Below are 23,543 nucleotides of genomic sequence, written 5' to 3' on the forward strand. Positions count from 1 at the left end.
AAATCCTGGGAAAAGATAAGAAAAAAAATCAAAGAAAGAGAAATGTGTTGGGCTTTTTCATCTGACAGGAGTGCAGGGCCATTTAGAAACACTAATACCACATGAGGACAATTTATTTTGTTGCCAGAAAAGCTTGTTATCTTCTGCTCCGTGTGACCCATTGAAGTTGCAGGATTTCAGTAGCTACGCACTTAGGGCAATCCATCATTTTCAACCCAGCAGCTCCATCCTTACTAGCAAAGTGTGTGGCAAATTGTAAAAGAAACAAATAGCTCACTTGTGCAATGAGATACTTTTTCCCAAATGTTCCCTGAGATGACAATTTCTTTGGTGTATCAACCTGGCTGTTCCATTGCTCCTTAGAAGTGGGATATAGATATATCAACAAACATTTCCAATGTTTCTGGAAGCAATCAACATGAACTCTGCAGAAGACATGGCTCTCTTCTTTTGTTCCAAAACCATGCAGAAGAGCTGATAGGCTCAATTCTGTTACAGCAGAGAGGAGGAGAAAAGATTGAAAGTCATTTTTGTGAGTTCACTGTGGTGGGTGTATATACATAATTCCACCATTAAGCTATATTGTGGCAGATTCCAGATTGCATAGTCCTAGTGATGACTGGTGAGACCCTTACAAACTGCGTACACAATCAGAACTTTATTTCAAGTCCAAAAAACATGGTCCTAAGTATTTAAAGCCCACAGGATGGTAGAGTTTCAGGAGAGGATTTTGTCAACTCTTCAATTTGCATCCCTAAATCCTTTCACTTGTGCTTCATCCTACTTTGGAGTAGCTTTGTTCAAGGTTTGGAGACACCTTCACCCTCACCCCCCATGGGTCCCCTCTCACATTCAATCTCATTTCTTCACCCTCCACAACCTATCCAGTGTTCATAATTTTCTCTAGGAGACAAAGGCTGGAGTTTTGGATCCTGGTAGTGGAAAAAATATGGGTGCTCTCAAAGTCTCATAGTAGCCTGGCTTCCAGGAGGCAAAGTCTATTATGCTATCAGATAATACTGTTTTTCATGATGAATACTAATTCACTTCCAGCCTGTCTTCTGCCCTTTATCATGCTCAGAGATGACTATGTCCCCTCATGCTTTAAGGTCCTTCACCAAAATCCCTCTTCTACTATTTCAGGAAATGCCAAAGAGCCATCTATTCTGGATGCAGGTAAAAAGGTGATGCACCTTCTGTAGACAATTTAACAATATAATGAAATTTACTGAAAGTTAGTCTCCTTTTCACTGTTGCCCTGAGCCAGCAATTCTAAACAATGCCAGTAATGAAATACTCTTTCCTTTGGAGCAGACTTTCCCACTGCCTACATCCTCACCTCTCACATCACTATTGAAGAGTGCATAGAACTTCCTCAGAAAGAGGACACGATTCCATCAAGAAAGGTACATGCTTGATTGCTCCAAAACTGTGTAACTCACAGTATCTTGTATAATAGCTGCCATATGGTAGGTGCTCAATAAATATTTATTAAATTAAATGTTTATTTTATATGCAAGGATACCATAAGCAAAGGGAAGAAAATATGCAAAATAATTAAGGTTAAACTACGTTCAGAGAAATATACTGGAATTGGAATCCAGATGCATAGGAGAGTGTAGGAAGGGCAAGACAGGAAAAGATGGTTGAAGTCTTTCCAGGGGCTTCTGAAGGCCCCAAATTATTGATGAAGTCCTAACAAGAAAAAAAAAGCCATTTGTTATAAATAAATAAATAAATTGGGTAAAATCAAAACCTAACATTTTGAGTCCTCCTACAAAATAAATGGATATTTTTTGCATTTTCTCTTTATATTTGATTTCCTTGAAATCCTGCTTACTGACATACAATGGAAAAATAGAAGTTAGAATATTTGGCCTAGTTCCATGAAGATTGCTTGAGACCTCAAGTTGTCTGGGCTTATTAATATTATAAAATGTGTTCCCAGAGATTCAAGTAGATTCCCTCCCTCAGTCAAACAGAAACTACTTTTTAACAAAGCAAAAATCATAACTTAATACAGTTATCCAAGTCCCCACTGCTGCATATATAAAAATGCACACATGTATATGCATGTATATGCATGCATACTAATATATACATATATACACAAACGTGTGCATATATCTCACCTGTTTAGTTTCTACAACTTTACAATGAAATATCAAATGAACAGAACACTAAGAAAAAGGGTTGTATTTTACCCTATGTCAAATAGTCAGAAATGCTATATATTTTAAATGTATTTCTTAGCATTTATATGCAACTCAAAGTTATTATGAAAGACTTGAGAATCTTAAATATACACCCATCCTAACTGTCTTTTTATGAGGGTGTATATGCAACACATTAGTGAATTACTTTCACGTATTCAAAATTCTGTTGTATTTGAATCACAGTGAGGAGGATTTGAGGATTTTTGAGTTCACTCCCAAGGTATTTCCTTTGTTTTCACTGGTATTTGATGTTTAGTTCTCTGGGGTGTTGCAGGAAGAAAGGGCAGTTTAGAAAGACCCAACAGAAGCAGGCCTGTTTTATGTTAAAAAGCCAAGTCAATTTTGCACTTATGTTTCTGTCTGTGTTTTATCCTGGGGCCTTGGGGATGAGAACTATTTCAGGGCACTCTTCTATTCTCTGTGCTGGGGTCACAGAAGACCTTCAAATCAGAAATTCAGGGCTCCAGCAGTCTCACAGTAAATTTGATTAACCTTTACAGATTACTAGATAAATTAGATCATACTTTTGATAGATTATTTTAGGGTTTTTATATCATTTAGTAGAATTGAGCCCAGTCATTTTGGAAGTATACTCAAGCCCACCACCTTCTGTCTTATATTGGAGCTCAGATACCACTAAGAAAAATTGGATGGCAAAAAAGATAATTACTACTTTTTTATTGAATTGATGTTTTCTTCTGCCTTATAAGCCTAACTTGAAATGGATTTGATTTTTCACAATTCAAATATTGTCCACGAATATATTTTTCTTCATGATAAAGAATATATCAACGAAATTTTAAATCATTAGATAACTCAGATTTATTGTTTTAGAGAATGTCTACCAAGCTTACAAACACATTTTCACATTTTGAAGAGTGAGAAACTGAAACTTGAACAGTTGGAAACTTCTCTGGGTTGTCAGAGAGTACTCTATATTTCCTACGCATGAACAGTCTTTGAGATCTGCAATGCTTTACAATAAAAGCCACTTTTGAATTAACTGAAACAAAACCATTCTTCTATGTACACTCATAAATAAATTTCCCAGATGTCTTAATCAGGACTCTTTTACTGTTGCTGTCATTTTGATCAAAATGACAATTCAGTCTAAACTGGCCTAAACACACACACTCACACATACACACAATCAATTAATCAACAAATGAAAGTTTTAAAAGAAGAAAAGGGAAGTTGAAATTATTAGCTCAATTAACCAAAGCTTAGGAAGGCAGGAGCCTCATTCATGAGTAGAAGTGGTAGTTTCTCCTTCTGTCCACTCAGAAATTTTCCTCTAAGACTGGCTTTTCCCACGGGAATACTTATTCCTTTCCATGTATACCTCCTGGCCTCATGCACCCTCAGTTTTGTCATGTAAGAGAAAATGACTTGCCATCCACCATTTCCACCTTGAAAACTTGCAAATTAGGTATGTCCCAGATTGGCCCACCATTGGTCATGTAAATATACTTTTCTAGACCAATTACTTAGGCCAGGTTGGTAAGAACACATAAGAGAATGGCAGCTCCTGTGGGATAATTTTCAAAATAGGGAGGGAAGAACCAGTTTTCCAGAAGAGGTGAGATAAGTGACAACATAACCAAACAGGATAGAAATTCTGTGTTGGGAGCTATTTCAGTTTGGGTCTTCTAGCACAGGAAATTAATTTCATGAAATTGTTATTCTTGGCCCATTTGTGTCCTCTAGGAATCACCTAAAATTTAATCTAATAGTCTTCTTCTTATTATCTCTTATTTTTAAAATGTAGTGGTAGGTAATTTCCATGAAAGGGAAATTGCACGGTTCCTACCCACAGCTGGAGTGGACATCAAATTTAGAAACCCTCAGTATAGAGCAGAACCTAAATTTGTTTCTGACACAGACACCACAACCTGTGCAACAGTGCTAATTGTTATTATGTGGTGATAACTCATTAAACAAAACAAACAAAAGTATTGATACCTTTGAAGCTAGCAGGTCAATCAATTCTGAAGACTATCCAAAGCAAACCAAACCAAACTTAAATAGATCTGGTTCAAAGATCTTAGTTGTAAAACCAGATGAAGCAAAATAAGTAGGAATCAGATCACAAAGTCATTCCAAAGACAGCCAGAGGTCAGCTGCCTCTGATTTACAATTTATACCCAATGTCAATAATGGTGAATGATTGAGTGTAAGGAGGAGGTTTTTGCTCTAGTTAGCTAATGGTACAACTTACAGAGAATAGATAATACCTACTGAGTTTATCAGAATACACATTTAATCAATATGTGCAAATATATATAGGTCAGTTGAGAGACAGATTTCACAAGAAAGTTCAAATTCCCTGTAACTAAATCCCAAAATATAGATGCCCAGCTCATTTTCTCTGATTCCTTAATTGTTCTCTCTTTTTGTCCTAAGATGAGTATTTGTCTCCTTTGGTCCTTCTAAAATGTAATGCTCCCTCCTTTAGCTTTCCAGTGTATGGAAAAAGAACACGCCTCTGGGTCACAACAGCTTTATTGTTCTCTACGTGTTACAGAGTTTCATCATATTCTCTATTTCAACAATTTGTTCATAGGTGGTCGAGAAGTTAGCACCCAGTCCTTCTGGGGTGTTGTTTCTCATGAAGCCACCTCAGACCCTCTTTTCCAAGTCAGTCTCCAGTCCCTGAGTCATTGCTCACAGTCTGAGATCTGCTTTGACCTGCTGAGGCCTAGTTCACTTTCGTTATTTTCTTGGAGAGAGAAACTGGTTGTATGTCAAACTCATTTCTCTTTGTGTCCTGGAAGCACAGTTAGTTTGGGTCTCGAAGTCTCTGTTGCAGGAAATTGTGGCCACTGACTAAGTTCTGGCCAGGGGACTGTGAATAGGACTAATGTACCCCACTTCTTGAACTGTCCTATTCAACCCTCCCATAATCTTATGCCTGATCCTCTCTTTCCCCAGCCACCAACTGAATGGAGAATGCACTGAGTGTCATTCAAGTGGGAGGCAAAGCCACAGATGGAAGAAGCTCTGGTTCTAGAATAATTATATTGATGGCTACCTAGTTAGAAGTAATCACCTTACACTCTGACAAGAGAAAAAATAGACTTTTTTTTTTTTAAGTCACTGAGACTTTGGCGGTTTATCTGTTATAGAAGTAAGTGTTTTTTTAACTAGTAAATTCTTCCTCTGTATTTAGTCAGCATCACCTAGAAATAGTCATTCTTCTCACCTTTAGTGCTTGGTGATTTACTCATTAAATTCCCTCTTCAGTTCTCCAACCTCTCATTAGTCCAATGTCAGGACTTATAATAGTCAGTATATAGTAACTTCTTAAAGATAGGAACCTACTTTCTTTTATATGTGCCATGGTACTTATAAAGCAAGGCACATAGCATGTAATATAAAGGTGCTTATTGATCTAGATATCCACAAGAGAAGTGTTGGAGACTTTATTTCTTCTCCAGTCAAAAGAGGTCCATGGAACAAATAAATAAGGACAAATGTGTTACATCTACATATTCACCAAATATCACTGGAAAATCACATCAGTATTTGCAGGTGTAGTTTAGACTAATAATCAAAGCAGGTCGGGGAGCCAGGTTTACTGATTAGGTTACTATCACTCTCAGCCTCCTTATTTTCTAATAGAATTTATTCTTTAGAGCAGATTAAGTTCATAGCAAAACTGGGTGGAAGGTACAGAGATTTCACGTACAGTCCTACCTTCATATATGCACAGGCTTCCCCACTATTGGCATCCTCACCACAGTGGTACATTTGTTACAATTGAAGAACCTACACTGACACATCATTATCACGCAAAGTCCATAGTTTACCTTAGGGTTCATTCTTGGTATTACACGTTCTGTGGGTTTGAACAAATACATAGTGGCATATATCCACCATCATGGTGACATACGGAAGAGTTTTACTGTTCTAAAAAGCCTTTGTGATCTGCCAATTCATTTCTCCTATGCTCTCCCCTAACTTCTGTTCACCACTGATCTTTTAACTGTCTTCATAGTTTTGCCATTTTCACAATGCCATGTAATTGGAATCATACCGTACGCAGTGTTTTCAAATTGGCTTCAATCATTTAGTAATAGTCATTTAAAGTTCCTTTATGTCTTTTCATGGTTCGATAGCTCATTTCTTTTTAGCACTGAATAATATTCCATTATCTGGATGTACCACAGTTCACTCATCCATTCACCTACTGAAGGACATCATGGTTGCTTCCAAGTTTTAGCAATTTTGAATAAAGCTGCTATAAACATCTGTGTGCATGTTTTTGTGTGGATATAAGTTTTCAGCTTGTGACTAAAAACTAAGGAGTGTGGCCTCCTCATTTTAAGTACTGAGCTATCTTAAACATCACATTTTTTAGTGGTGATGGTACTTGGGTAGGCAGCTTTCCTTTTTCTTTTCTCCTAATGACAAACATATATGAAAACCCAAAGAACTTTCAGGTAGCTTTTCCCTTCCATCTCAAGAGTGTCATTTCCCAAAGAAAGGATTATGAGGAAGTTAAAGAAGTCTGATGTGCTACCTCAAGTCCAACACACTCACTCCTATACATACCCAACAAAAGCAGAATTTTTTGGTCATGGCTCTGTATAACCCCATAAAGATACTCCTTTAGCAAGCCCTGACTTCCAACCTCCTTTTAAATTATCCATTTCCCTTGATCTCTACTTCTTTTAGGTCCCTCAACTGGGATTCTTCACCTTGCCTTCTTTTTATGGTTCTGAAATCTTTGGCCTCCTGCACAGACACTAACCTCTGAGGATTTCTGCTACTGAGGAAGATGCAGTAGGAACTTGAGTTCATTAGGATGGAGGATTAAAACTGGCTAAAAAATTGTTCAGACTATGGGTTACAACTTGTCCTTTCTTTCTTGTTAAACCAGATATCTTAAAATAACAACAGAAACAGGTCTTTTCAGATGAGGGCTACTATCTTGATAACGATTTTTAATGCTTTACCTTAAAATTAAAACTGTATCCATCTCCTCAGATGAATGGATAAAGAAGATGTGGTATATATACAATGGAATGTTACTCAGCCATAAAAAAGAATGAAAAAATGTCATTTGCAACAACATGGATGGACCTAGAGATGATCATACCTAGTGAAGTAAGTCAGACAAGTATAATATGATATCACATATATGTGGAATCTAAAAACAATGATACAAATGAACTTACATACAGTACGGAAATAGACCCACAGACATAGAAAACAAACGTATGGTTACCAAAGGGGAAAGGGAGAGGAGGGATAAATGAGGAGTTTGAGATGAACATATACACACGACTGTATATAAAATAGATAACAACAAGCACCTACTGTATAGGGAACTATACTCAACATTTTGTAATAACCTACAAGAGAAAAGACTGAAAAAGAATATATATATGTGTGTATGTGTATATCTGAATCACTTTGCTGTACACCTGGAACTAAAACAACATTGTAAATCAACTATACTTCAATTTTAAAAGAAGAGTGTATATTTCTCCTTTCCATAAGTGAATTGCATTATGTAGGTGGTTTCATAGCCCCATCTTTATTTATGTGATTGTTTTTCTGTTTCTTCCCTGTAACATGTAATGGAAAAGTCATCCCATCACAATTAATATTGAGAATGTTGTTATTTATTGTTTGACATCGAAATTGGTATTGAAATTGTAATTGATCTAAAAGTGTTACTATCATAAGGTGATTCCTCTATCTCACATGTCATACCAATCAACTCCAAATTAATTGAAAACAATATCTTGAAAATAAATAATACAGAAAGAGAGATGACAAGTGCCATGTTCCCATCAGTTTCCTCTACTGGGACCCTAAGTCTTCAGTCCCTCAACCACCATGCTTCCTTCACAATGAGCAGCTTCAGTGTTGTACTATTGTATGTCTCCCTGCCTCTGCCTGAGGTGCTTCCTCTGCCTGAAAGTCTGCCTACAGCCCTCCCATCCTCTACCTAACTGTAAATGCCTTTTCAGCTTTTGTGGATCAGCCTTTGGACAAAGCCAGTGAGTAGAGTTTCCTGACCAATCTCCATGCTCCACACTGACTCTCCTGGAATTCACTTCTCTTCTCCAGGGCCACAACTCCCAACATCAAATCACATAGAATCCTCTGACCAGATCCTCCTAGAGGCAAACTGCGCTCCCCAAGACCTGCTTTTCACCATGAAAGCCTGAAGGCCAGGGCCTGTACCCTGCAATGAAGTGTTCAACAATCTATGGTAAAAACAGAAAAAATAAGGAAAACTTAAATTTTTTAAAATAAAGCCCCATATGTCAACTCAGGAATCTGACTTTATTCTGAGAGCATACTCTTTTTACATATCTAATGTTAAATTATTTCATACTTTATGAAAATGCAATAGTAATTGGATTTTCTCAACGTCTGTATTGGCAAAATCAAAAGTTAGCAATCAAATTGGAGTTTTCAAGTTGAAGTAAAAAATACATAGTGCTTTATAAAATTCACATATCTGCCACAGCACCTGTTCATACTTATTACAAATGCTTCTTTGTATAAATGAGTGTCTCTGTAGACTCCAGGCCCTGTGACAGTAGAGATCATCCTTATTCATCTGGACACCAGGATCTATTGTAGCACGAGTTTAAAGAATGTTCTCTACAGAATGGATGGAGGGAAAAAAGGTAACAAAAAGGTACGAAAAGTATTAGAACTATTTTCTTTTAATCTTCTTTTCTTCTGGACATAATTTAAGAAATGTAAAAGGCTCCTCCCCCAAAACGATATGGTACTTCAAGAAATCAATTTTTGTCTATAACAAGAATTTTAGTCTTATTTGTCTGCTTGTTACTATCTATCTATATCATGTATATGAAATGTATATATATATATGTATATATATGAGGTAGTTTATTCAATAAATTAAAACTCCACCTGTATAATTGAGAGAATACTTTGTACTTAAAAAACATACACATAATTTTTAAAATAAAGTAATAATAATACTAGCATTTATTCTTATAATATTTATAAAATTTACTAATTTTTTTAATATGTTGCCTCATTTGGTCCTCAGGAGACTCAGTGAATTAAGTATGAAATCCACTTCCCAGACGGAAGGATCAGGGAGCCTCATTTCTGAAGTGGCAGAGTGGAAACTTAAAGCCATGTATTCTATCCTCAAGCCTAGTGTTGTATTTTGTTTTTTCCCCTGATAACAGTCATGCACCAAACAGGGACACAATGCGAGCAAAACAGTGTCTTTGTCTCCTAGAGTCCACTCCCTCATGCATTCACAGTCCCCTTCCACCACGTGGGAAGGAACATTTCATTGTTGATATTATTTAGATTTGTCAGTGTGTGGTGATAATAAAAAGCAAACTGCTTTCTATTATTATTGTTTTAAAATTCTGTATTGATAATGCATCATCGTCCTTTTCCTGCACACTGGGAGGCAATCACTGCCCCACCATTGGTACACCCATGTGTGTTAGGCAGGCAAAGTCAACTGTTATGGCAAATTCCTCTAAATATCAAAGGATTTGTTTTGCACAACAATAGTTTATATGTCACAACACAGTGTAACATAGGTCTTTATGGGCTCAGTTTCATACAGTCTTTTAGAAATCTAAGCTCTTTTATCCTGTGCCTCTGTACCCTTTTCCTATTCTGTCTATTCAGCCTGTGGATGGTAAAAGAGAGCACGAAGAATCATGAAGATTTTAAGGGTCAGGCTTGTGAGTGGCATCCATTCTGCTCAGGAAGATGACAAAAAGGAAGTTGGGAGATATGTCCTACATCTATACCCTGGGGGGAGGGGGGCATTGGGTTTGGTGGACAAAGTCTCTGCTACATCTTGTGCCCAGGCTTTCTTCACTCTCAGAGCAAGGCTGATAAACAGGCAGGTTCCTGGCCCTGCTGGATACCTGCTAATCATGCATGTGGCAAAAAATTTTAGAAGCCATTATTGAAATATAAGCACTATTTTTCTGGCTTTCCCAATGCTAATGCATGTGAATGATCATCATCAGAAAAAAATCAATTTACTTTTCGATCATTTTATAGTTTACAAAAATTTTCATATCACTTTTCTTATTTTAACTTAACTATTACCTTATAGAAAGTGAAGATCTATTTCTCTTCCCATTTTATGCATGAACTATCGACACTCAAGAAGGTTAATGGTATGTACCCCTCATCTGGTAGCTGACAAGTACTCTCAAAACATTTGATGTTCTGTAAGGGGCAAGTGTGTCAGGCACTTCCTAGTTTACTGACCAATATTTGTTCACCCGGGTTCTTTATTAAAAATAATTCTCATTTCATTCATATTTGCAGCAGATGGTAGTTATACAGCAGAGTTCAAGGCAGTAATATAAAAGTAAGAGTCTCTTCTAAAAAGGGGATGGGTAGAACTGATTCTGGCTTCTCTTTTCTTCTTATATTGATCAAAGACTGCCAGACCTGCAGACCTGATTCTGTGAAGTAAGGGATGTTGGAATATGATACAGATGCCCCATGCTCCATGGGCCAGAGCTGATACTAATGGGCATGGGGAGAAAGCTCCCACCCCATACACAGCACTCACAAAAGAGCAAGAGCTGAGGGTTGTCAGGGCTCTGGGTACTGGCCTCTGGTATCTGTCCCCTCCTGCTCTCAGAGCAATGGATTTTAATTTGCTGCTCTCTCCCTTATGGGGATCTTGAAGCACTCTATAAGCATTTGGCTTATTAATCTTTATAACCTCTCTGAACACCCCTGTAAAGTTATCAAAGGGCAAAGGAAAGAGCAGCAATAATTATCCTTATTTCACAGACAGGGAAGATTGTGACAGGAAAGCAGTTCAATTAAGTTCTCTGATGAGTTGTGGAGAAAGATAGAAAAAGGACCCCAAATTTCAGAAAAAAGACACCCATTCCTCATCCCCTGGACCACTATTTTGCTTTTATGACTTCCTGACTAAGGGTTTCTTAAAAAAGTCTGAGCTTTCTGACAGGTGGGTCAGCAGCCACAGATGTGCAGGTTACATTCATTGACATCTATCTGCCTGGGTCCAGTGTCACAGTCTTCGAGGGGAAGCATGAGAGCTGTACACCCCAAGGTAGATGAGGCCAGAATGACCCAACCCCATGGGAAGTTGAAACTGAATATAAACAGGGCTCGTAGAACTCAACTTCTCCAGGTAGAAATTATTGGTTAATAACATATTTTTTCAATGGGTGGAATTAGTCTCTTTGCAATCTCAAATTTGAAATGGGCGAAGGGTATAACAACAAAGTCTTTACCCAACTCTTGTGTACTTTCTGGGAAATACGCACATGCTCCTTAAGCTATGTTGGCTGAAGGCGAGCCAGTCTTTAACAACTCTTTACTTAAGGAAATTTGTGGAGATCATTCTGTGATGGGGGAAGAAATAAGGCCTAGATCAAGGACGTTTCCCCATTCATATTCCTAAATCATACACTGAACTACATCGATCAAAGCCTCTACACTCTTCCCCTTTCTTTCCAACCCATCCTTTGTGCTCTGAGATAATATCATCTTTCCGATTGTGCATCAGGCAGAGAAGTTCACCAAACTAAGGGCAACAGTCTGAGAAATTACATAATGTGAGACAACAGAGAGCAGGAACCAAGTAGGAATCTCGCATTGCTGAATCCCCTCTAAATCCCTCTCAGTTCCTGCAGGTGAGCTTTCTGAAATCTGACCTCTGTTATCCCTCTAGTCCCCTGTCTTTAGCTATATTAAAATCCATGTAACTTCCCAAGTATACCATGTGTTTTGTCATTTTATTTCCTCTGAGTGAGATGCTTTTTTCCCTTATACATTCTCTTTTTATACTTATTTCTACTCCTGACTCCTATTCATTCTTCAGTTTACATGTCATTTCCTTTTAGAAGTCTTTTTTTTCCTTCCTAAATCTGGATTAAATATCCCTCCCCTGTGCTCTTTGACACCTAATATGTGTGCCAAAGTATTTGCTAAATAACTACTAAGTTCAATGTTCCAATATTTTTAAAAATTAATATTTAAGATACATTTTAAGAGAATCATCAAATCATAGAAAAACTAAATAAAAAGCAAAGACAATCTTCACCCAACACATTTTTGTAAACCTTTATCCAGTAATCCCATTTCTGGGAAACTTTCTTAAGAAAATAATCTGAAATTCGTAAAACAAAGTTTGGCAAGAGGATATTAATGGCAGCACTATTTATAACCATAAAACTTTTAAAGCAATGTAAATTTTCAGATATAGAAGTAAGGATATGTTGTGGGTGGGATTTTAATTATCTATTAAAATTCTTTTTATGAAGAGTTTACAATGACAATGGTCATACAGTAATGTTAAATGAAGAAACTAGGCTATAAAATAATATATAGTACCCAATAAAAATTTAAGTCTCAAAAAAACCCCAAATAACCACAATTTGAAATAAGAGAGAGCAGGGGAAAACCGCTATCAAAATATTTTGAGTGGTAGAGCTATGCATAATTATTTTTCATTTTACATTCTTTAATATATTTTAAAATATGATAGGCTGGCATTAAAAATTAACTTCATTAAATATGATTACTTTACAAAGAAAACCCCTATGTTCACAACTTCCACAAAATATGTAAACAAAATCTACATACTACCCAACAAACTAGCAGTAATACCTAACTGAATTTTAAAAGGCATAAATTGACTAATAGTTTAAAAATTAATGATTTTATCTTCTTTACTGGCAAGGCTTGTATATTTCTTGTGCAGCTCAACTGGCAATAGATATAAAAGTAACATACTTCAGGACAATTTCTTATCTGGTTTGTAGTGGACATCTGTTGTTTTTTTCCTGCCCAACATTTCTTCCGTGTTATTTGGAGATGGCATCATGATTTTTCTTCAGGGACCACTTGTACTATCTTTGCAATCTCTGGGGTTTGAGTGGGGATGGGCACAGAGCTCAGATCAGTCAGTCCTTTTTTTTTTTTTTTTTTTTTTGCAGTACGCGGGCTGCTCACTATTGTGGCCTCTCCCGTTGCGGAGCACAGGCTCCGGACGCGCAGGCTCAGCGGCCATGGCTCACGGGCCCAGCCGCTCCGCGGCATGTGGGATCTTCCCGAACCGGGGCACGAACCCGTGTCCCCTACATCGGCAGACGGACTCTCAACCACTGCGCCACCAGGGAAACCCAGTCAGTCATTTTATTCCATTCCCAGGAACAGAAATTCATCTAGAGGTGGGAATAAAGTCAAGCAGGTAAAGGTTAACAATTCTTACCGTTTGACTGAAACTCCCAGAAAAGGGATGCATATTTTCCTAGGAATCAGCAACGGGAAGAGTTGTGAAGACTAGAGCTGTAGGGCTCTGCCTTTGCCAAGAGGTGGAGAAAACCTGCAGGAGAATGACACTGTCACAGAGAGCAGAGCTCAGAGGTGGAGAAATGGATGTGCGGGAGCGAGTGATACACAGAGAGAAGAAGTGAGAGATAAAGAGAATTCCAGTCATTTAAATTCTTCGATCCATTTGTGTCTGAAATAACTTGACATGCTACATTTTCTGTTTTCGTTTCAGCTACTTTGAGTTATATTTTTATCCGTTATATTCTATTCTATATTTCTGTGCAATCGGAAGAATTCTAATTCTTCATATTATTCAAGTGCTTCACAGATTGGTTTCTCTTCTTCTACCCATAAACATAGCCATCTACAGAGAGAGTCAAAGGAAAAGGAAACTGCAAATGTTCCAAATGGGAAAACATAAAGAGGAGTCAGCCCATTCTGTTAAAGTAATCTGTCCTGTGTTGCCATATCATTGAGGTCTCTGATCATATTTGGTGGCTTCACAGTCACCAACCTTCAGCATACAGGTTCAAATATGTAAAACACCTTAGTTTTTGACATTCCTTAGGTAATATATTCCACTACTTTCTTAACTGCAGAATATTTTTCTTCTTTTAACATTTATATTTTATGTCATCAGTAGTTTTCTAAATGTTCTTTACAAAGAGTGTTGGTTTCTTATGATTAATTGCCCAATTGTGATATTATTTTATTGAATTTGTATTAAAATATCTATTTTATCATCTTTTAAATAGATTCTTATTTACCGTGTCTTGGAGCCCCTCCCTCCATGATTCGTTGTTATATTTTGCTGTCTTGAAATGTTTACATCAAAACATTATTTTTATTACCTTAAATGGAGACTAAGTGAACAAAATATCTTCTTTACGAAATAAATTTTTTCCACGTTTACTACCAAAATTAAATGTGAACTATCAGAGCTGAAGATGTGAGAACATTTATGCATAAATGTAGGCATTTTAGGCTCCTAGATGATGAAAAGAAAATAAACACCCACGATCTCCGTGTAAGCTGCTAAGAATTTAATATGGCTCTTTCTTTGAACTATGTTTTTTCCATGAGATTATTCAATTAGCTCCTTAAATAATAAATGACTACTCAGTGAAACGCCAAATGCCAGATAATTTTCCTGCAAAATTTCAACCGAAAATATAAAAAGTTTTCCCCTGAGACACTAGTCAGAAGGTACTGTGAATGCAGCACCTGGGGTGAACAAGGGTAATAGAGTTTATAATAATTAATTCACAGCAGCTATTCTCTAGTGATCAAAGATTGAATCATATGCAAATGTGGTTTTAATTTCCTCTTTTAAATGAAGAACAAGCAAAACTATAAATCACATATCCAATTCTGCCATAAATCTCATTTGTTCCATTGCTTGCTGACAGTCTGAAAGAAATATTTTATTCCTTTCATTCCTTGTCCATATCAGGTTAATTATATTTTATTCTTTCCAGTAATAAGTAAGCACAGGACATGCAAACTCTGAAGTCCTTAGCAATGATTTCTCTGCTGCCCCCCAAGATTGACAGTGAGAGGAAATCAGACACGAAAATAATATTGGTTTGTCTCTATGTATTGTAGTTTACATTCCAAAGGGGATGAGATACACGCACCACTACACTTGAGGAGCATCTTACAGACATTTGTGGGTTGCAGTGGAAAAAAGTCTCCAGCAATCTCTAGTTTTGGAAGATAGTTTTTATTTCAGTTTTGAAGCCCTGAAACTTTCCAGACACTAAATTCGTTTCAACAGTTCTTTGGAACTCCTTATATCCATCAATAGGATTCACTCACAAAAAGCTAAAAAGATATGAAAATACCCTAAACTTTTTTTTTTTTTAATCTTCTAGAAACCAAGATTTTCTATAAGGGCTGAGATGCTTCAGATACCAAGAGAGAGTAAGGATTTTGAGCCAAATTTGTGAGATATTTTCTTTTCTCTCCCAATCCTACTCTTCCTTTGAAGTTTTGCAGACTTTAACATAATCTTCTCTTTGTTTATACTGAAATATTTGATATATTTTTGTGGATACATAGTTTTTTCTATGGAAATGGCTCTGCTTGATGTAATAACGTAATAGCAGGTAATGAAGATGATTTTCCCTTTCCCTCCAAAAATAATGGTTTTGCCCCAGTTACATATTGATATGCAGAATTAGAAGTACAACTGTTCCAGGAATAATGAAAAACTTATGCAAGATGCCTTTGTCTTTTATATTTAGACCAGTTTAACAGAGAAAAGTATTAGGATTTTGATCACAATGTGGTGCAAATTTGTGTTTGTTGATCATAAATTTGAAAGCAAGATATGACTCATCTTGAACTTATAAAGATATGAATTTTTGTATAATATCCCCCAAAGTCATAGCTCATCATTTTGTAAGCAGGGAAACAACTTTCAGAAAAGGAGTCATGGATTGCAATTCTACTCTCAATCTTTTTGCTATGTCTTATTGTGTAAATCATCTGATTTATTAACTTCTTTGGCTTTCCCTCAGGGAAAACAGTCTTTTCTCCCCACTTACTCTCAAGGAAAATGTTGAACATTGTGGACATTTGCTAAGATAATATAGTTTATTTGAAAGGACACCAAACCAAGAGCAGAAGTGTCTAGGTCAAATTATTTTAATTTATCTTCTTACTGGAGATAAATTCCTCAATATATAGTCACATCTCTGGGTTTCTATTTCCTAAAGTATAAAATGAGGGATTTTAAGTAGTGAAAGTCTACATTTCTTCCAAAATAAAATAAACTATGATAGAGATTTGGCTTTCTTCTCTCCTTTTATGAGAAGCAGGCTGAGACAAATTTGAGATGAACAAATGTGCATATCGGGTAAAACATAAAACCGGATGTCATAAAATATATATCAAGCAATGTTCTTGGCAGCAAACACATACAAATAGCTCGTGTAACCTTCATTTTCATCTTCCTTTCTAGGTAACATTGTTATCTGCGTTGTACAGATGAGGAAACTGAATCGCAAAGAATCAAACAGAATAGCTTGGCCAAAGTCTCACAGCCAATTAGTGTCAGCATCAAGCTTGACACACACTGGCAGTTTGGCTACCTAGCTGATGTTCTTAAACTCTTAGCTATAATGTCAGATTTTCTCACTGAAATGTGATAGTCCAAGATCTTTATAAAAGTGGTAAGTTCTTGCCTTGCTCAGAAATATCTGAAAGACTACCTCTGGCCATGAGCACAGCCTCTACAGTGATATCTTGCCTTCAAAGCATAATCCCAGACGTCCCGTCTCATCATCATACCTTCTTTACAAGGAAATTACTTGCTCCTAGTGACAGAGCCACATATTGATAGAGTTATCTGTGTGTTTTGGTTTGTTGCAGCTAATTCATTTTAGTCATGGGAAATGGTCTCTCTGATATTTGCTGTACTCTAATTTCCTGAACAATATGTCCTTTCTTTCCATGTGTCTCCTTTGGAAGGCCTTCCTGAGGTTTCCTGTGGTATTGTAATTCCTGTGGATTTTGCAAAGTGGTTTTGTGGTGTTCAAGACTTGAGGCAGAGTAAGAAAATGTTAACCACTTACTTCTCTCATAGGAGCAAGGATGACTTGGGTGACGATAACAATAATGAGAATGATAAAGAATAGAAAGATTTTTAAAAATCCATATACAGTACAAAGCTGAAGCATTTGTTTCCATTTTGGAAAGTTTACTATAACAGCAGTATAATGCATTGTAGGGGAAGAGTACTTGAGTTAGAAAGACCGAGTCGGGAAATACAGCAGTGATCCAGGTGACAAGTAATAGTGACCTGAATGGATGCGATGGCTATAGGAATAGAAAAAAAATTGAGTAAATTTGAGAAGTGTTAAAGAGATGAACTTGCTATAACTTTGCAATTGGTTGTGTTTGTGGGGATGAGGGAAAAATATGCTGTCAAAGTAATACCTACACTTTTAGCTTCAGAATTGGAAGAATGGTGGGCAAATTACTTCACCTATCTGATCTTCTGCATATTCATATGTGAAGTAGAGATGCATACCTGGTGAGCATATTAGAGCATTCCAGTGAAAGGACATGAAAACTCCCAAAAAGAGGCAGAAAGAGGTAACACTGGGGAGAAAAGATTCTTATTTAATACACTTAATTTATTGAAAAATAAAATGTTATCTTAGCACATAAGAAGTGTGAGAAGTCTTCACAAATAGGTGACAATACGAACAAAATGCAAATGGGCATGAAGGTGTATGACCAACTCCTATTCATTTTTGGAATCTAAACAGCGAGAACATTAATAGTCAGAAGTAATTTTAATTTAAGCCTCATTCTTGTGAAAAATAGACAAATGATAACTAAGTATACTTCTCATAAGAGATAAGAATTTGAGAAACTTCATGTCTTACCCAACACAAGACCATGCTTATATCACTAGAGTAGGCAAGGGGATCTCAAACTAGGTATGCTCCTAGAAAGACCTTCAATACTTACAATCTAACCATCATTATCTGTGCACTGAGACTACTCTCGTTATTCCTCTGTGTTTGCAGGCTGGAATGCAAAAGAAACACAGGGTGACGGTAGAAGGCATTTGTTGGCTATGGTACAGCCATCTCCAGAGATCTCTAAACAGCTCTATTGAGAAGAGTTGGCATGCCTAACTGCTCACTCACCCAGTTCTATTCCTTAAGAAATGAATAAATTTCTACTATGGAAAATTACTGAATGTTAAGGTTTATTTGTTTCAGAAGCTAGTTTTATTCTAATACACTCTACATTTTACAAATTTATTTATCCCCTTCCCCCACCAAAACGCCCCTGTCTTAGGATCTCCCTAAGAGTCTGAATCCTTGATGGAATCCCTGAACGGCTGAAGCAAAGCCAGAATTCACCTACTTCTACACATTTTACTATATGAGAAAGATATACTCCTATTTGTTTCCTATTACTTTGATTTTTCTGTTATTTGAAGCCAAGAGCACTTCCAGATGATATAACATTAGTTAAGAAAGCTGAAAACATTCAGTCTCAAAGGTGGAATTCTATATGACAATTCTTGGTTATGTCAAGCTGAAATTAGCTCATTTTGTATGAGATAAGCAAGTACCAGCTCTGTTCAAACAGGAATTACAAGAGTGTCATTGCTTTTGTAGGTAATGTAGCTTTTTAATCAAAATGTGATGTTTGTATCTGACCAACTTCTGATACAAAATATGGTTGTAGAAATACTTTTGTCAAAGACATAAGATTAATTTACTATAGAAATGCTTTATTAATTATTTAACCTATTGGTTAACATTTTATTCCTTGAATTAACCAATTCTATCAAGCACCCACATCTATCTAAATAAGGGCCTTGCTCTGAGAGTTTAGGGTTGCAGGAAATATAATGAGTTTGAAGTCAGACATACACTACACTCTTCATCTTGTCCTTTATCCCCATGTTATAGATTTGGTGCGAGGATAAGGTGAGACAGCATATAAAAAAATGCCTAGTTCAGTTCCTAGACCTGAGGAGAATACATGGACGTGTGTTCTGTTCTTCTGAGAGAGTTAACATTCTTTACAGGGGTGACAGGACAGACCACCAAGCTCAAAGGAAGTATGGATAGAACAATGTGAGGGTGCAGAGACAGCTTGGGGGGGAGGGGCAGGAAAAGGAAGCATGAAAAAGATGACCTATGAACTGAGCTTTGAAAAAAGGATTTTATATGAACATGTAAAGATGCACGGATGTGTCTTCCATTGCCTCTTACAAAGGAATCTCTCACTTTTCAGCCAGCAAAGTGATACATCTTTTTCAATATTAACTGCACATCAGTTTCGTTAATGTACTGGATGATTTGAGTTCTTCCTTACTATACCTCATTATTTGCTGTCTTGCCCAATTTAACCTCATCCATCTGAAAGCTGGGAAATTGTGTTTAGATTCTTTTTCATTGTTGTTTGTGTTAAGCAGGCCTGAAAGTGTTGAATCATTAATGACCCACCTTCATTATGTGCAGAAATCACATAACGCAGTGTACCAGCATGGCATTTAACCTTAAATTTTAACTCCATTATTTAGTCATTAACCTTATGTTTTATATGACCTCCGTTCTTAGGATGATCCAAAGAGGCTCACTCTTGCATTATTGTGGGATAAATTAAATAAAATTCAACAAAATTTCCCAAGTGCCTATCATGGTGGGCCAAGTACTTTACATATTCATCTTTGTATCCCCAAGCCCTGGTATACTAACATAAATTAGGCACTCAATACATATTTTTAATGAATAAATGCTACGGGCTCTGAAGGATACCAGCATGAATACAATGCTGTTTTGACACTCAAGGATTTTTAAAAATTATTATGAAGGTGTCTAAGTCCATTTGGGCTGCTACAAAAAACAACCCCACTATTGTCTTTTAAATAACAAACATTTATTTCTCATAGTTCTGGAGGCTGGAAAGTCCAAGATTATGGTGCCAGCAGATTCAGTGTCTGGTGAGAGATCATTCCTCATGGAGAGCATTTTTCTCATTGTAACTTCACATTGCAAAAAGGGGTCTCTTTTATAAAAGTACTAATCCACCCTCATGACCTAAGCATCTCCAAAAGGCCTCACTCCCTGATACCATCACATCAGATAATAGATTTCAACATATGAATGGGGTATGTGTGAAAATATTCAGTCTATAGCAAAGGGCTAAATAAAACATATCAGAATAATTCCTCATGTTCAATTATCTATGAAGAGACACAAAGTAGTACAGGAATTAGATAATTAAAAGGGTAGATGCCAACTGGTTGGTAAAGGAGAACCAGAAGACTTCACGTAAAAGGTATTGTTAAAGAAGAATATCAACACGTGATTAAGGAAGAATACTTTGAAGTCCTGATGTACAATTCATATACATTACTGCATTGTCTTTGTAAGAGAAGACCATGGCTTTTATGTCAGTATCCTTCCCACATTTTAAAGACATGAAAGAATCCCAGACATATAGTAAAAAGTAAATAAAGACTATATAGTTTGTATATTACATAGACTGACCTGATTGATAAGATTAACCAACTGTTCTGAAAAAGATGGGTCAACCTAGTAAAATTCATCTGTTGTTGCTGTCATTTGTTGTGGCTTTTACAGTCAAAGGGAAATTACACAGACAAAAATTATATTTTCTCAGTATTACTTAGAAATTAATGGAAATTATCCCAAACCTTCTACACAAGTTAGAAGAACCTTCACATCAAGCATAAAGTAAGGTGCTTGGAATTGCAAAATCTGGTTTCAAATCCAGATCCATCACTTTCTACCAATGTAAACTGGTGTAGGTTATTTGCCCTTTCTTAGCCTTTGTTTCAGTATTACTAAAGTAGCAATAATAACCCCTACCTCAATGGTTGTGTGTAAATATTAAGTACGTAGCAAATTTCAGAACCTTAGTGATTTAACAAAATGTAGGTTCTTTGTTTTTTTTTTTTTTATAAATTTACTTATTTATTTTATTTATTTTATTTTTGGCTGCATTGGGTCTTCGTTGCTGGGTGCCGGCTTTCTCTAGTTGCGGAGAGCAGGGGCTACTCTTCGTTGTGGTGTGCGGGCTTCTCATTGCGGTGGCTTCTCTTGTGGGAGCACAGGCTCTAGGTGCGTGGGCTTCAGTAGTTGTGGCACGTGGGCTCGGTAGTTGTGGCTTGCAGGCTCTAGAGCGCAGGCTCAGTCGTTGTGGTGCATGCGGTATGTGGGCTCTTCCTTGACCAGGGCTGGAGCCCGCACCACCTGCAATGGCAGGCGGATTCTTAAGGGAAGCCCAAAAAACGTAGGTTCTTTTATATCGGTTACTATGGCTTGGTTTTCAAGTAATAGACATTTCTAACTCAAATTAAAGAATAGGGTTTCTCTGGTGGCGCAGTGGTTGAGAGTCCGCCTGCCGATGCAGGGGACACGGGTTCGTGCCCCGGTCTGGGAAGATCCCACATGCCGCGGAGCGGCTGGGCCCGTGAGCCATGGGCGCTGAGCCTGCGCATCCGGAGCCTGTGCTCCACAACGGGAGAGGCCACAACAGTGAGAGGCCCGCGTACCGCAAAAAAAAAATAAAATAAAATAAAAAAAATTAAAGAATAAAGAAATTTCTTGTCACATATAACAAAAAGCCCAGGGATATTTTAACTTCGATTATTCAGGAGACCAGATTCTTTCTTTCTACACTTATTATTATTATTATTTTTTGCGGCTATGGCTCACGGGCCCAGCCGCTCTGCGGCATGTGGGATCTTCCCGGATCAGGGCATGAACCCGCGTCCCCTGCATCGGCAGGTGGACTCTTAACCACTGCGCCACCAGGGGAGCCCGAATTAATTTTTTTTAAAGTAGTTTAACAAGAGGAAAAATTTGCTAATGAAATATTTTTCAAATGCATGTGAAGCCTATTGAAGTTTTTGTTTCTATGCAATAAAAATAGTCAATTCTACTTATTCAATGGAGAAAAATAGTCTTAGCATTATAAACTTTAGGCAAGCACTAAAAGATAAAAATATAAAATTGAATCTTCTAAATAATTCTAAACAAATTACAGCAGATGGATGATCTCTCTCTCTCTCTCTCTCTCTCTCCAAAGCTATTTTCCAAAAAATTCCATTGAATCCTCTGTGTACTTTTTGTGTATTTTACATAGGTTCTCCACCATATATGTATTTGATTTTTATGAAGTAGTGTTCTGTACCATGAAATTGCATTTAACCAGAGATGAAATTTGCATTTTGAACTGACCCCCAAAGAGACCTGACATCATTTAATGTCTAAATATGGATTTAGTAAGTTCTAGCAGCATCTCAGGAGCAGGGTCTTACATACCAGCCATTTACTCATATTCTGTGCTCCCTTTGCACTTTTCATAAAGCTTTAATGTTATAAGAAAACTGTACTACAAGACAATGCATAGGCAATCATAATTTAGTAGAGGTATTATGATCTTAAAATACTACTTACAATACACAGATGAAGTTCTACGAAGAATTTGACCTTTTATGAGGAAAAAGCAGAATACAAAAAGCCCAAATGCGTCCTCTTGGATTTTAACATATTGGCCTATTTTTACCAGATGTTTTTATTTTAGTGATTTTTTTAAGTTCCATATAAATGACAATATTTTCCTCCAACTGTAGAAAGAATGAATATTCATGGAAAAAAATAGGTCGTGAAACATTACATTTGGCATTTCTGCTCAGTGCCAAGGTGTAGTGATGTCGCAGGAATGTTGCAAGTTATTAATATGTTCATTCCACTGAATGACCGACTGTAAGTTTTTCCTTTTATGGATGAAAGTTCCCCATCCCAATTTTATCTTTATGGTTGTTTTTTTCATGTGCTATGCCTCTATAAACCACATAACCCACCCCAAACTTCTAATGATTTACATACCTCACCCCCGATGTTTAAAACCATGTAGGAAAAAATAAAGCAGCAAGACCAGTTAAACCATTAGTATTGTGACCGTGACACTCATTGGAAGAGTTTGTATTTCCTAGTGAGTAGCATAAGTTTGGGGATTGTAAATCAATATTACACCTCCTTATAACTCAGGAAATGCCATGATATTTTGAGATCACAGAACAAATGCTAGTTTATATATATTCAAATAAACTGCATTTAAAATAATCAGGTGTTGTGGTAGGAAAAATAAATCTCAGAAAATAACACTCTTATGGGCCTAGACTACAGTGTACATGAAGATTATTACTCATCTGTTATATTTTCATGTTATTGCATCAAGAGAAAAAAGAGAATAATAATTATCTGGAATTTTAGACTTAATTAGAAATATATCTGACATTTAAAAATTAATAAGACAAAATTTAAATGCTATGTTTAGTCAACTGAGATGAAGGTTATAGATATTACCTATAATTTACTTGTAGGGAAGTAGGAGATGACTGTTATTTTGTAGGGGGAGACAGAAGATGGCAATAAGTGAAGGGCGACAAGTGAAGCCTAATTAATTTTTCAAAAAGAAATCTAAGAGGATGGTGTTATATTGGTGCCTTCAAACATTCATGTT

This window comes from Stenella coeruleoalba (assembly GCF_951394435.1).
Source record: "Stenella coeruleoalba genome assembly, chromosome: 4".
In the NCBI taxonomy this organism is placed as follows: Eukaryota; Metazoa; Chordata; class Mammalia; order Artiodactyla; family Delphinidae; genus Stenella; species Stenella coeruleoalba.